Source organism: Macaca mulatta, chromosome 3, assembly GCF_049350105.2.
Source record: "Macaca mulatta isolate MMU2019108-1 chromosome 3, T2T-MMU8v2.0, whole genome shotgun sequence".
Classification (NCBI taxonomy): domain Eukaryota; kingdom Metazoa; phylum Chordata; class Mammalia; order Primates; family Cercopithecidae; genus Macaca; species Macaca mulatta.
Window position 1 is genome coordinate 183,828,227 of NC_133408.1, and position 14,212 is coordinate 183,842,438.

Sequence of the window (14,212 nt, forward strand, 5' to 3'; positions counted from 1 at the left end):
TCAAAGTGCCACAAAAAGAATAAAATACCTAGGAATATAGCTAATCAGGGAGGTGAAAGGTATCTACAATTAGAATTACAAAACCATGCTCAAAGAAATCAGAGAAGACACAAACAAATGGAAAAACATCACATGCTCATGGACAGGAAGGACCAATATCATTAAAATGGCTATGCTGCCTAAAGCAATTTACAGATTCAATGCTATTCCTATCAAACTACCAATGACATTCCTCATGAACCTAGAAAACACTATTTTAAAATTCACATGGAGCCAAAAAAGGGACTGAATAGCCAAGGCAATCCTAAGCAAAAAGAACAAAGCTGGGGGCATCAGGCTACCCAACTTCAAATTATACTACAGGCAACATGTTGGGGAGGGCGTAGAGATAAAAGACCCTTGTACACTCTTGTTAGGAATGAAATTTAATACAATTTTTTGAAATTAGACATTCTAATAGATTGATAGTAACATCTCATTGTGGTTTTAATTTGAATTTTTTAAAAGGACTAATGATATTGAACATATTTTCCTATGTATTGCAGTCATCTGAATGACTTTTTGGTGGGCGGTCTTTTCAGATCCTGAAGAGTTTTGATTGAGATGTTTATTTTCTTATTATTGAGTTCTCAGGGTTTGTTACATAGTATAGACAGACATCTTACATGGAATGCATGTTTTGCAAATATCTTCTAGTCTATAGCTTGTCTTTTCATTCTCTTAACAGTTTCTTTTAAAAAGCAGTTTTAATTTTAAGAAGTCAAATTTATCTATTTGTTTCATTTATAAATTGTACTCTTTGTGTCCTAAGAAGTCTTTGCCTAACCCAAACCACAAAGATTTTAATCATCACTTAAGTCTCTAGTCCATTATATTTAAGTCCATGATCCAATTTGAGTTAATTTTTGTGTATAGTTCCAACTCTGAATTCAGGTCCCTTTCTGGCATATAGATGTCTAATTGTCCATTACCATTTATTGAAAAGTCAATCTTTTCCCTATTAAATTTTCTTTTCACCTTCTCCAAAAATCATTTAATTATGTATATTTGGATCTATTTCTGGACCTTTCTTTTCCTTTGATTAATGTGTAAATTCTTTTATCTATACAACATTGTCTTAATTATTTAATTTATAGTAGATTTTGAAATCAGGTTGTGTAAATTGCCCAACTTTGTTATTCTTTTTCAAAATTGTTTAAGTTATTCAACATCCTTTGCTTTGGAATAAAAATTTTAGAATCAGTTTGTTAATTCATACAGAACTTCCTACTGCAATGTTGATTGGTCTTGCATTTTATCTATAGATCAGTTTGGAAGAGAATTGATATTTTTAAAAATATTAAACATGGCCGGGCGCGGTGGCTCACGCCTGTAATCCCAGCACTTTGGGAGGCCGAGGCGGGCGGATCACGAGGTCAGGAGATCAAGACAGTCCTGGCTAACACAGTGAAACCCCATCTCTTTTTTTTTTTTTTTTTGAGACGGAGTCTTGCTCTGTCACCCAGGCTGGAGTGCAGTGGCCGGATCTCAGCTCACTGCAAGCTCCGCCTCCCGGGTTCACGCCATTCTCCTGCCTCAGCCTCCCAAGTAGCTGGGACTACAGGCGCCCGCCACCTCGCCCGGCTAGTTTTTTGTATTTTTTAGTAGAGACGGGGTTTCACCGTGTTAGCCAGGATGGTCTCGATCTCCTGACCTCGTGATCCGCCCGTCTCGGCCTCCCAAAGTGCTGGGATTACAGGCTTGAGCCACCGCGCCCGGCCGTGAAACCCCATCTCTACTGAAAATACAACAACAACAACAACAACAACAACAAAAAAATGAGCCAGGCGTGTTGGCGGGGGCCTGTAGCCCCAGCTACTCGGGAGGTTGAGGCAGGAGAATGGCGTGAACCCGGGAGGCGGAGCTTGCAGTGAGCTGAGATGGCGCCACTGCACTCCAGCCTGGGCGACAGAGCGAGACTCGTTCTCAAAAAAAAAAAAACAAAACCAACAAAAATATTAAACATGAGCGTGGTGAATAAGTCTTCATTTTAAAGACCTTCTCTGATTTTTTTCACCAGTGTTTCATAGTTTTCAGAAGACAGACCTAGCATATAGTTTGCTGGATTTATGCTTAATTCTATCGTTTTTATGTCCTATTGTAAATAGCACTGCTTGAAAATTCCAATTTTCAATTATTTATTGCTAGTAATTACAGGTATAAGTGATTTTTGAATATTGATCCATATCTAGTGATCCTGCTAAACTGATGAGTTAGTTTTATAGAATAATTGGATTTCTACATAGATAATTATATCATTTATGAAGAGACAAAACATTATTTCTTCCTTTCCAATTTGAATATCCTTTATTTATTTCTGTAGCCTTATAAAATTGGCAAGGGCCTTTATTACAGTGTTAATAGGAGTTATGTGAAAAGAAATTATTTCCTTATACCCTATCTCAGAATGAAATGATTACATGATTTAATCTTTCACGATTAAAATTTTAGTTGTAAGTTTTTGTCGATGACATCTACCAGTTTGAAGAAGGTCTTTTCTCCTGCTTTGCTGATTTTTCTTTTTAACCATGAATGGATATTGAATGTGATGAATACTTTTTTCTGCATTATTTGAGAGGATTATGTGATTTTACTTTTTCAGACTGATGAGGTTGTGAGATGCATTATAAGTTTTGAATATAAATTTTTGAATAATAAGGCAGCTTTGTATTCCAAGACTAAGCCCTGCTTAGTATGTATGTACTATAATTTTTAATATTCTTTATTTTAATTTGAATGTTTTGTTAAGAATTTTTATATCTACATTCATGTGGGAGAGTGCTTTATTGTTTTTCTTTTTTCTTTTGTAATGTTTTCTCTTATTTTTGTAGCAGAGTAATGCTGACCTTATGTAATGAGTTGAAAGATGTTCCCTCTTCCATTGATGGAAGCATTTGTATAAAATTGGTATTATTTCTTCCTTAAATATTTGATAGAATTTACCAGTGAAATAATCTGAGACTGATGTTTTCTTTGTTGAAAACCTTTTAACAATGAATTTAATTATGTAGTATATATATAGTTATTCCTGTTATCTCTTTCTACTAAAGAAAGCTTTGTTTTGTGTGTTTTAAGGAATTTGTCCATTTTATAGGCTGTCCTCTTTTCCTTCCTGATATTGGTTATTTGTATCTTCTCTCTCTGTGCCTTTCTCAGTCTCCATCACACTCTCTTTTTATGTCTCTCTCTCTCTCTCTGGCTTGGTCGGTCTGGCTAAAGGTTTATCAGTTCCATCTCTTCAAAGAGCCAGATTTTGGTTTCACTGATTTTTCTTTATTGTTTTCCTTTTATCAATATTTTTCTGCCTGTATCTTTATTTTGCCTTTATTTTCACTTCTTTGAGTTCAATTTGTTCTTTTTTTAAACTTTAAATTTTTAATTTTTGTGACTACATAGTAGGTATATATATTTAGGTTTGTTTTATTTCTTTACCTGGAAGTTTAAATTACTGATTTGGGACTTTCCTTGTATTCTCATTTAAGAACTTGATGCTCAATTTCTAACACTGTTTAGTTGCATCTTGCAAACTTAGATTTTAAAAAATCATGTAATTGAAATATATTCAAATTTCTCTTGTAAATTCTTCTGTGATTCACGTATTATTTAGAAATGGGTTGCTTATTTTTCTAATATTTGTAGATTTTACACATCTTTCTGTTGTTGATTTCTACTATAATTTCATTTTTGTTAGGGAACAGAGTTTGTATTATTTCAACTTTTTGTGGCTTAGAATGTAGCCTATTTTGGTGAAAAGTTTTAGTGTACTTGAAAAGAATGTTTGTTCTACTATTGTTGTGTGGAATGTTCCAAAAATGCCAATTACCAGTTGGTGCAGAAGTATTTGCGGTTTTTGCCATTACTTTTGTGACAAAACTACAATTGATTTTGCACCAGCCTAATAAATCAGATTGTTTCACAGTGTTCAAGTCTTCTCTATTCTTACAGATGTTCTCCAGACTTGTTCTAGAAATTATTGAGATAATGATGTTGAAACTTTTAAGCAAAAATGTGAATTTATCTATTTCCATTTTTGGTTCTATCAGTTTTTGCTTCATCAATTTTGAAACCCTGGTTTTAGGTACATATACAAGTAGGATCGTTATGAGTTTTTGATAAATTGACCCTTTTTGTTATGCAATGTTCTTATTTGTTGCTGTTAATTTTTTTTTGTTCTTAAGTTTATTTTGTCTGATGTGAATATAGCTACTTCAGCTTTCTTTCAATTAGAATTCTCATGATACATATTTTTCAGTCCTTTCACTCTTTCAGATAAAATATAGTTTGGTTTACTATTTTATTGTAGTTAGGTTTACTGTTTTATTGTAGATATAGTTTAGTCTATAGATGAAATATGGTTAGGTCTGCTGGTTTTTATATGACAATCTCTATCTTTTAGTCCTCTTAGATCACTTGTATTTAATGTAATTATTGATTTATTAGGGCTAAAATCTACCATCTTGCTAGGGTTTTTTTTTTTTTTTGTCATGTTCTTTTTTTCAGGTTTTTAAAAATAAACTATAATAATTTTTTTTTTTTTTTTTTTTTTTTTTTTTTTTTTTTTTTAGACAGAGTCTCGCTCTGTCCCCATGCTGGAGTGCAGTGGTGCAATCTCAGCTCACTGCAAGCTCTGCCTCCCGGGTTCACGCCATTCTCCTGCCTCAGTCTCCCAAGTAGTCGGGACTACAGGTGCCCGCCACCACGCCTGGCTAATTTTTTGTATTTTTAGTAGAGATGGGGTTTCACCATGTTACCAGGATGGTCTCGATCTCCTGACCTCGTTATCCGCCCACCTCGGTCTCCCAAAGTGCTGGGATTACAGGTGTGAGCCACTGCGCCCGGCCATAATAGACTATATTTCTTAGAGCAGTTTTAGTTCATAGTAAAATTGAACCGAAGGTACAAAGATTTCCCCTATATACCCTACAGGTCAGCTGTACAATTGGTCAATGCACACTGACCGATCTTTATAAAGGAATACACTATATAAAGAAATCAGTATAGGTTCCTTTTTCTTCTTTTTTTTTTTTGACATGTGGGTGTCCAGTTCTTCCAGCACTGCTTGTTGAAAACATTGCCTTTTCCCCGTTGTATTGCCTTTACTTCTTTGTCATTGTTTTGATAGTGTATAAATGAGAGTTCACTCTTGAAGTTGTACACTCCATGGGTTTGTGAACATTTATAATGAATGTATTCATCACTATAGTATCATGCAGAGTAGTTTCACTGTCCTAAAAATCCTCTGTACTCTGCATGTTGATCCCTCCTTCTACCTCAACCCCTGGCCACCACTGATTTTTCTGCTGTACTCTTAGTTTTGTCTTTTCTAGAATGTCATGCAGTTGGAATCGTACAATATATAGCCTTTTAAGACTTACTTGTTTCACTTAGTAATATGTGGTTAAGTTTCCTCCATGTTTTTTCATGACTTGATAGCTCATTTCTTTTCAGCACTTAATATTTCATTGTTTGGATGTACCACAGTTTACATCTACTAGGAAACATCTTGTTTGCTTCTAAGTTTTAGCAATTATGAATAAAGTTGCCATGCATATTCATGTGTAGGTTTTTGTGTGGACATAAGTCTTCACTTCCATTGGGGAAATACAGAGTGTGATTGCTCAACTGTACTGTAAGAGTACTGTCTTAGTTTACACTTCTATAACAAATTACCTTAGACTGAGTGGCTTAAATAACAAGCTTTTACTTCTCCCACTGGTGAAAACTGGAAAGTTCAAGATCAGTGTGGTAAAGACCAGGCATTTGGTAGGAGCTCACTTTCAGGTCTGTAGGTGTATATCACCTTGTATGTTTGCATGGATGAAGAGCAAAAGGAGAGAGGGCTAGGTCTCTTGATCTTTTCGTAAAAAACAGTAATCCCGGCCAGGCACCGTGGCTCATGCCTGTAATCCCAGCGCTTTGGGAGGCTGAGGAGGGCGGATCATGAAATCAGGAGTTCGAGACCAGCTTGGCCAACATAGTGAAACCCCATCTCTACTAAAAATACAAAAATTAGCTGGGCGTGCTGGCAGGAGCCTGTAATCCCAGCTACTTGGGAGGCCGAGGCAGGAGAATCCCTTGAATCCAGGAAGCGGAGGCTGCAGTGAGTGAGCCGAGATCTTGCCATTGCACTCCAGCCTGAGCGACCTCAAGGAAAAAAAGAAAAACGAAACAGTAATCCCATCATGAGGGCTCCACCCTCTGACCTAATTAACTCCCAGTGGTCTCACTTCCCACTACCATCACACTATGGCATCAATATATGAATTTTGGGTGAACACAAATATTCAGTTCATAACAAGCATGGTTAGTTTTGTAAGAAACTGCCAAAGTGTCCTTCAAAATGGCAGTAACATTTTGCATTCGCACCAGCACTGAATGAGTCTTCCGTTTAATGACATCTTTATCAGCATTTGGTATTGTCGGTATTCTGGATTTTAACCATTCTAATAGGTGTGTAGTGATATCTTGTGGTTGTTTTAATTTGCATTTCCCTTATGATATATAATGTGGAGCTTCTTTTCTTATGCTTATTTGCCACTGTATCTCTCCTTTGGTAAGTCATTTGTTAAGGTCTTTGGCCCATTATGTAATCGAGTTGTTTATTTTCTTATTTTTGAGTTTCAAGAGTTCTTTGTAGATTTTGGACTGCAGTCCTATATCAGATATGTCTTTTGCAAATATTTTCTCCCAGTCTGTGTCTTGTCTTGTCATTCTCTTGACAGCTTATTTCACAGAACAGAACATTTTAATTTTATTATATTCAACATATTAATTATGTATTTCAGGGATCATTCCTTTGGCTTTTATGTTGTACCTAAAAAGTTATTGCCAAACTCAAGGTCATCTAAAATTTCTCCTATGGTATCTTCCAGAAGTTTTGTATTTTTGTTTTGTTTCCACATTTAGGACTATGATTCATTTTGAGTTAATTATTGTAAAGAATGTCAGCTCTTTGCATGGATTCCTTTTTTTTTTTTTTTTTGGCATGTGGGTGTCTAGTTCTTCCAGCACCACTTGTTGAAAACACTGCCTTTTCTCCATTGTATTCCCTTTACTCCTTTGTCAAAGATCAGTTGACTATATGCATGTGGGTCAATTTTTGGATTCTCAGTTCTGGTCTATTGATCTATTTGTCTATTCTTTCATCAATACCATTCTTTTCTGATTACTGTAGGTATATAGTGAATCCATACTAGGAAGTGTCAGCCTTCCAACTTTATTATTATTCTTCAATATTGTGTTGGCTCTTCTGGGTCTTTTACCTCTGCATAAAAACTTTGGAATTGGTTTGTCAATATTCACAAATTAGCTTTCTGGGAATTTGTTTGCGATTGCATTAAATCTATAGATCAAGCCAAGAAGAAATAATATCTTGACAATATTGAGTCTTCCTATTCATAAGCATGGAATTTCTCTCCGTTTATTTAATTCTTCTTTGGTTTCTTTCATCAGAGTTTTATTTTCTTCAAATATGTCATGTACATATTTTGTTAGATTTGTACGTATTTTGTTAGATTTGTACATGTTTCGTTTTTAGGTGTTAATGTAAATAAAATTGTGTTTTTAATTGCCATTCCACTTGAACATTGCTGATATATAGAAAAGTAATTGACTTTGTATATTAGCGTTTAGTCACTTAGGTCTAGGAGTTTTTTCTTATTCTTTCAGATTTTTTGCATAGATAATTATATCCTTTGTGAGTAAAGACAATTTTATTTCTTCCTTCTCAATCTGTATACATTTTATTTCTTTGTATTATTTTATTGCATGCGTTGGACAGGATTTTCGGTATGATGTTAAAAAGCAGTGGTGAGAGGGGACTTCCTTGTCTCATACCTAATCTTCATGAGAAAGATTCAAGTTTCTCACCATTGAATATGATGTTACTTGTAGGTTTTGATAGATATTCTTTTCAAATCTAGGAAATCTTTGTAGTAAATCCATATCAGGCAATGTCAGTCTTCCAACTTTCCTCCTCTTCTTCTTCAATGTTGTATTGGCTCTTGCGGATCTTTTACCTCTGCATAAAATCCCTTCTATTCTTAGTTTACTGAGAGTTTTTTTTTTATATCATGAATAGGTGTTGAATTTTGAATTTTGTCAGTTTTTATTCTGCATCTATTTATTTGATCATGTAATTTTTTTTTAAGCCTACAGATGTGACAGATTGGATTAGCTGATATTTGAATATTGAGCCAACCTTGCATACTGGGATAAATCCTACTTGGTCATATTGTATAATTCTTTTTATATGTAGCTTGATTCAATTCGTTAATATTTTGTTGAAGATTTTTGCATCTATGCTCATAAGAGATATTGGTCTCTAGTTTTCTTATAATGCCTTTGTCTCTTTTTGTCCTTGTATTTGGGTAATGCTAGCCTTATAGAATGAGTTAGGAGTCCCTGTGCTTGTATCTTCTGAAAGCAAATTGTAGAGAATTGGTATATTTTCTTCCTTAAATATTTGGTAGTATTCACCAGCAAACCCAACGAGGCATGGTGCTTTCTGTTTTAAAAGATCATTGATTATTGATTCAACTTTTTAATAGATAAAGGCCTATTCACGTTTTATTTTTTCTTTTGTGAGTTTTAGCAGATTCTGTCTTTTGAGAAATTCATTGATCTAGGTTATCAAATACGTGGGCATAGAGTTGCTTATGATAGTATTCCTTGACTATCCTTTTAATGTCCCTGGGCTCCGTAGTCATGTCTTCTTTTTCATCTCTGATATTAGCAGTTTGTGTCTTCTCTTCTTTTTTCTTAATTAGTCTGGCCAAACGCTTAGCAAAATTATTGATATTTTTAAAGAACTGGCTTTTGTTCTGGTTTTATTCCAGTTTTATTTTGATTTCTTATTTTCAATTTCATTGATTTCTTCTCAAATTTTAATTATTTGTTTTCCTTTGCTGAGTTTGAATTTAATTTGCTCTTTTTCTAATTTTCTAGGGTGGAAGCCTAGATCATTGATTTTGAACCTTTCTTCTTTTCTAATGTATGCATTGCATGCTGTAAATTCCTCTTGAGCACTACTTTCACCGCATTTCACAAATTTTAACAAGTTGTGTTTCCATTTTCATTTAGTTAAATGTATTTTTAATTTCTTTCAAAATTTCTTCTTTGATCCATATATGATTTAGGATCATGTTGTTTCATTTTCCCCATTTCACTTTTTCTTCTTGTCTCACTTCATATCAAGTGTGTATTGTTTATTATTCCATTTTGTCATTGCTGTTAGCTTATCTTTATACCACTTACACTTTTTAGTGGTTACTCTATAGATTATAATATACGTTTTAATTCATTTGAATATAACTTAAATGATATGATATCCTTTCATGGGTAGCATATAACCTTCAAATAGTATACTACTACTTGCACCCTTATATTTGTACGCTATTATTGTCATATATTTTACATTTACATTAAGTAATGAACACAAAGTACATTGCTATTATTTTTGCATCAGACAATTATCTCGTAGTGTGATAAAATTTTTAAAATACATGTTACGCTAACTTTCAATTTTATCATTTCCAGGGTTCTCTATCTGTGTGTGTGTGTATGTATATGTGTGCGTGTGTGTTTACATATCCAATTTTTTGTCTGCTATAATATTTCTTTTGCATAGAGACCTGCCATTAAAACTTCTTCTCATTTAGGTCTGCTGGAAATGTATTTATTCAGTTTTTGTTTGTCTGTAGACGAATTTATTTCCCCTTTGTTCTCAAAAATTTTTTTTCTGCATACAGAACTATTAGGTGATAGATTTCTCCTTCCTGCCTCAGGGCTTGAAAAATATAACTCTGTTGTGCTCTGTCCAGCCTAGTTTCTAACAAGAAGTTAGCTTTGATTCGAATGTTTGTTCTTCTAGATGTGATCTGTCTTTTTTTCTCAGCCTGCCTTCAGGGTATCTGCTTTATTTTTTGCTCTTTGGCAGTTTGACTGTTACATGTCTAGGTGTTGGTTTATTTGTTTTTAGTTTTAATTTTTGAGCTTCTTGAATTTTGCGCTTCAATTTCTGTACTTATTTTTCTTAGCCATTATCTCTTTAAATATTTTCAAAAATTTTTTCTGGGACTTTTCAGTTGCATGCATGTTAGATTGTCTGATGTTGTCACGAAGTCCTCACCTGCTCTCTTCTCTTTCTATTTTTGTTGTTTTTTTCTCTTTGTGCTTCTGTTTTGCCAATTTTTATTAATGCATCTTTAGACTCGTTGGTTGTTTCTAAGCTCTGTTGAGTCTCTTATAAGCATTCTTCATTTCTGTTACTGTGTTCTTCACGTATAGCATTTTCATTTGATTTTTTTGAATAGTGTTTAATTATTTGCTGAAATTCTTCCTGCCTTTATGCAGAGTGCTTGTCTTTTCCACTAGATCCTTCAATTTATTAATGAGAGTTATTTTAAACCTCTGTGTATAGTTACTTTATAAAAGTCATATCTCTGATTCTGTTTCTGTCCATTGCTCTTTCCAGTAAGTGGTTTTTTTCCCCCCATTTCTCAGATCTTCATTTTCGTTGCAACTGCAGCATTGTGTGTGTAGGATAGTAGACTCTGAGATAAATAGTATAATGTTTTGCAATGGGCATGTCTTTTCTGTTTATTCTGTACTGCTGTGTATGTGGGGTGTGGACATCAATGCAGTCATGGGTTAAGCAGGGTTTGAGTTTTGTTGCATGGTTATCCTCAGTGAGTGTACCAACAAATCTAAATTTTTGTAACAAATTTTGCCTAGGGTGGGATATTCAATTATTGAGGATTTTTCCAATATTGCTGTTCCACCTCAGTTTTAAGCTCTGCCTGTGAGACTACATATCAGAGAGTATGTCCTTCCACACGCTGCCTCTCTTCCTATAATAAACTTCTGTTATTTGTTCTTTGATTCTTACTAGCCTGGTGACAGAAGGGGAGGGTTTATTCTCCATTTTTCTCATTTTATCTGAATCTTAGAAACGACTTTTGTCCTTGTGCGATAGAGTTAAGGCTTTCTCAGTGATCTTGTCTCATCTTCAGCCTTAGGAGACACCTCATGCTCTGAACCTGGAATGGTTTTCTGCCCCACAGAAACTCCAAGGCTAGCAATTTTTTTCAGTTTTCTTCCCTCAGCAGTGAGTCTTCATCTTTCTCTAGGAAAGAACAGAATTTTATGCTCTTTCTCAGTGGCTCCGTGTTTTGTTCACCAAGGGAGGCAGACTTGGTAAGAGGGAGGGTATTTTCTGCCTCCTATAGTAGATGTTACTGTCTTTCCCTAGACCTGCACGATGAAGGAAGGTTTTTCTGATTTTCCACCCTCCTCCAAACATTCTTGTTAAGACTGTTTACCATTCATACAGCCAACAGACACATGAAAAAATGCTCATCATCACTGGCCATCAGAGAAATGCAAATCAAAACCACAATGAGTTACCATCTCACACCAGTTAGAACGGCAATCATTAAAAAGTCAGGAAACAACAGGTGCTGGAGAGGATGTGGAGAAATAGGAACACTTTTACACTGTTGGTGGGACTCTAAACTAGTTCAACCATTGTGGAAAACAGTATGGCGATTCCTCAAGGATCCAGAACTAGAAGTACCATATGACCCAGCCATCCCATTACTGGGTATATACCCAAAGGATTATAAATCATGCTGCTATAAAGACACATGCACACGTATGTTTATTGCAGCACTATTCACAATAGCAAAGACTTGGAATCAACCCAAATGTCCATCAGTGACAGACTGGATTAAGAAAATGTGGGACATATACACCATGGAATACTATACAGCCATAAAAAATGATGAGTTTGTGTCCTTTGTCAGGACATGGATGCAGCTGGAAACCATCATTCTCAGCAAACTATCACAAGAACAGAAAACCAAACACCACATGTTCTCACTCATAGGTGGGAACTGAACAATGAGATCACTTGGACACGGGAAGCAGAACAACACACACCGGGGCCTATTGTGGGGAGGGGGGAGAGAGGAGGGATGGCATTGGGAGTTATACCTGATGTAAATGACGAGTTGATGGGTGCTGACGAGTTGATGGGTGCAGCACACCAACATGGCACATGTATACATATGTAACAAACCTGCACGTTGTGCACGTGTACCCTAGAACTTAAAGTGTAATTTAAAAAAAGAAGAATTAATTTGACATTATTACTGAAAGACAATTTTGCTATTATCACAGCTCAAAAAGCACCCACAGGACTCTTTTAGGAAACAGGTTACTGTCCATTTCACAAAATGTGAAATTAGGTGACTGTAAATATACAAGAAAAACAAAACATTTTCTGTCCTTAGTTATATTGCTCCCTCCTGGCCTGAAATTAAAAAAAAAAAAAAAAGACTGTTTAAAGTCTGAGGAGAAAATCTTGAGTGTAAGTATGAACTCCTTTTCTATTTGTGGTTCCTCCCACTCTAAACTCATAGTACTCTTCACTTAGCCTTTAGCATTTTAGCAAAGCAGTTCTTCCTGGTTTGTATGTTGGCCTCACTTTTCTCCCATGCTTTGGCCTAGATAAGGCAGAGCTCATTTCCTATGCCTTTTTGGAGGTATCTATCTTTCCTATGTTTTCATGCTTATAGGTTTCCCTGCAACTTAAGCTTTCTAATGAGTTCGGAAACAGTTATGATTTTGTAGATTATCTGGCCTTTTCCTATTTAGAATGGAAACGATGTTCTTTCTACTTTTCTATACTCTATATAGAATCTAGACTAGAAGAAACTCAATTATTTTTAAGGTCTGTTTTAACAGATAAAGTATAAGTGGGTGAATGTGTGCTAATTTTCAGCTAAATCCTTACAGCCATAGAATTTTTCCAGTATGACTCAAAGAAAATATACAACCAACTATTTCAATTCTACGTGGGTGTTTAGAAACTGGGGAGAAGGATGAGAAGAGTATCTACTTTTTCTCCTTATTGCCTGGAATATCACAGAACCTCTGTCAAAGTCATCCAGTGCTATAATATCAGAAGCTATGATAACCTGATGGAATGAAGTAGTGATGTTACACTGGGTAAGTATGGAAGATTTAGCAACTAAGTAAGGGATATCAGGGAAATAGATGAGTTGACATGTGGATGATAGAATTTGTCAATACATGGGGGAGTAGTTAAGCAAATGCATAAGTGAGTTTTGAGATGATGATAGTTGTACAATGAGTGGACAGGTAGATGGTGGTGCTGAGGAATTCCCAGGCATTTGACTGGGTAGCTGAATGATTAATGGATTAATGATTCACTTAAAAGGTGCTTGAAGACCAGGCACAGTGGTTCACACCTGTAATCCCAGCACTTTGGGAGGCCTAGGCAGGTGGATTGCTGAGCTTAGGAGTTCAAAACAAGCCTGGGAAACACAGCAAAACACCGTCTCTATGAAAAATATAAAAATTGGCTGGATTTGGTGGTGGATGCCTGTAGTTCCAGCTACTTAGGAGCCTGAGGTGGGAGAATTGAGGCTATGGTGAGCTGTGATCACACCACTGTACTCCAGCCTGGGCGACAGAGTGAGACTGTCTCAAAATAAATAAATAAGCAAATAGAACTCATAAACAAACCCAGTAAAAAGAAAAAAGGGCGGGGAGTGCTTGAGGCATAAATAATATGTCAGAATGGTAACATGACTCTGTTCTTTCAAAATTGCATCAAACCTCTTCCTAGGTATTAAAATGTTTAAAAGGTGTAGAAAGTTAACCATTCCGTGTTAAGGATTGTATTAGGCTGTTCTTGCATTGCTACAAAGAAATACCTGAGACAGAGTAATTTATAGAGAAAATAGGTTTAATTGGCTCATGGTTCTGCAGACTGTACAAGCCTGGCACCAGCATTTATCCAGCTTCTGGGGAAGCCTCAGGGAGCTTTTACTCATGGCAGAAGGCAAAGTGGGAGAAGGCACATCCCATGGAAAAAGGAGGAGCAAGAGAGATAGATTGGGGGTGGGGAGGTGCCCCTCCCCCCTTTTTTTTTTTTTGGAGGGATGGAGTCTCGCTCTGTAGCCCACGCTGGAGTGCAGTGGCACGATCTTGGTTCACTGCAACCTCCGCTTCCCGGGTTCAAGCAACTCTCCTGACTCAGCCTCCCGAGCAGCTGTGATTATAGGCGCACGCTGCCACACCCAGCTAATTCCTTTTGTATTTTAGCAGAGACAGGGTTTCACCGTGTTGCCCAGTCTGATCTCGA

At 35.8% G+C, this 14,212-nt stretch overlaps 1 protein-coding gene across 7 annotated transcripts in view; it reads left to right on the forward strand.

Annotated features, from left to right (window-relative positions):
- Positions 1-14,212, forward strand: part of LOC708012 (olfactory receptor 2F1-like) — a 98,009-nt gene that overhangs the window by 43,101 nt on the left and 40,696 nt on the right. For 4 of the 7 annotated variants that reach the window (XR_013415680.1, XM_077997618.1, XM_077997617.1 and 1 more), the window contains one exon: positions 12,838-13,050. The exons of the other annotated variants lie outside the window; for them this stretch is intronic. The gene's annotated coding sequence lies outside the window, so the exon portion shown is untranslated. The remainder of the gene's footprint in view (positions 1-12,837; positions 13,051-14,212) is intronic. 7 annotated transcript variants of the gene reach the window in all.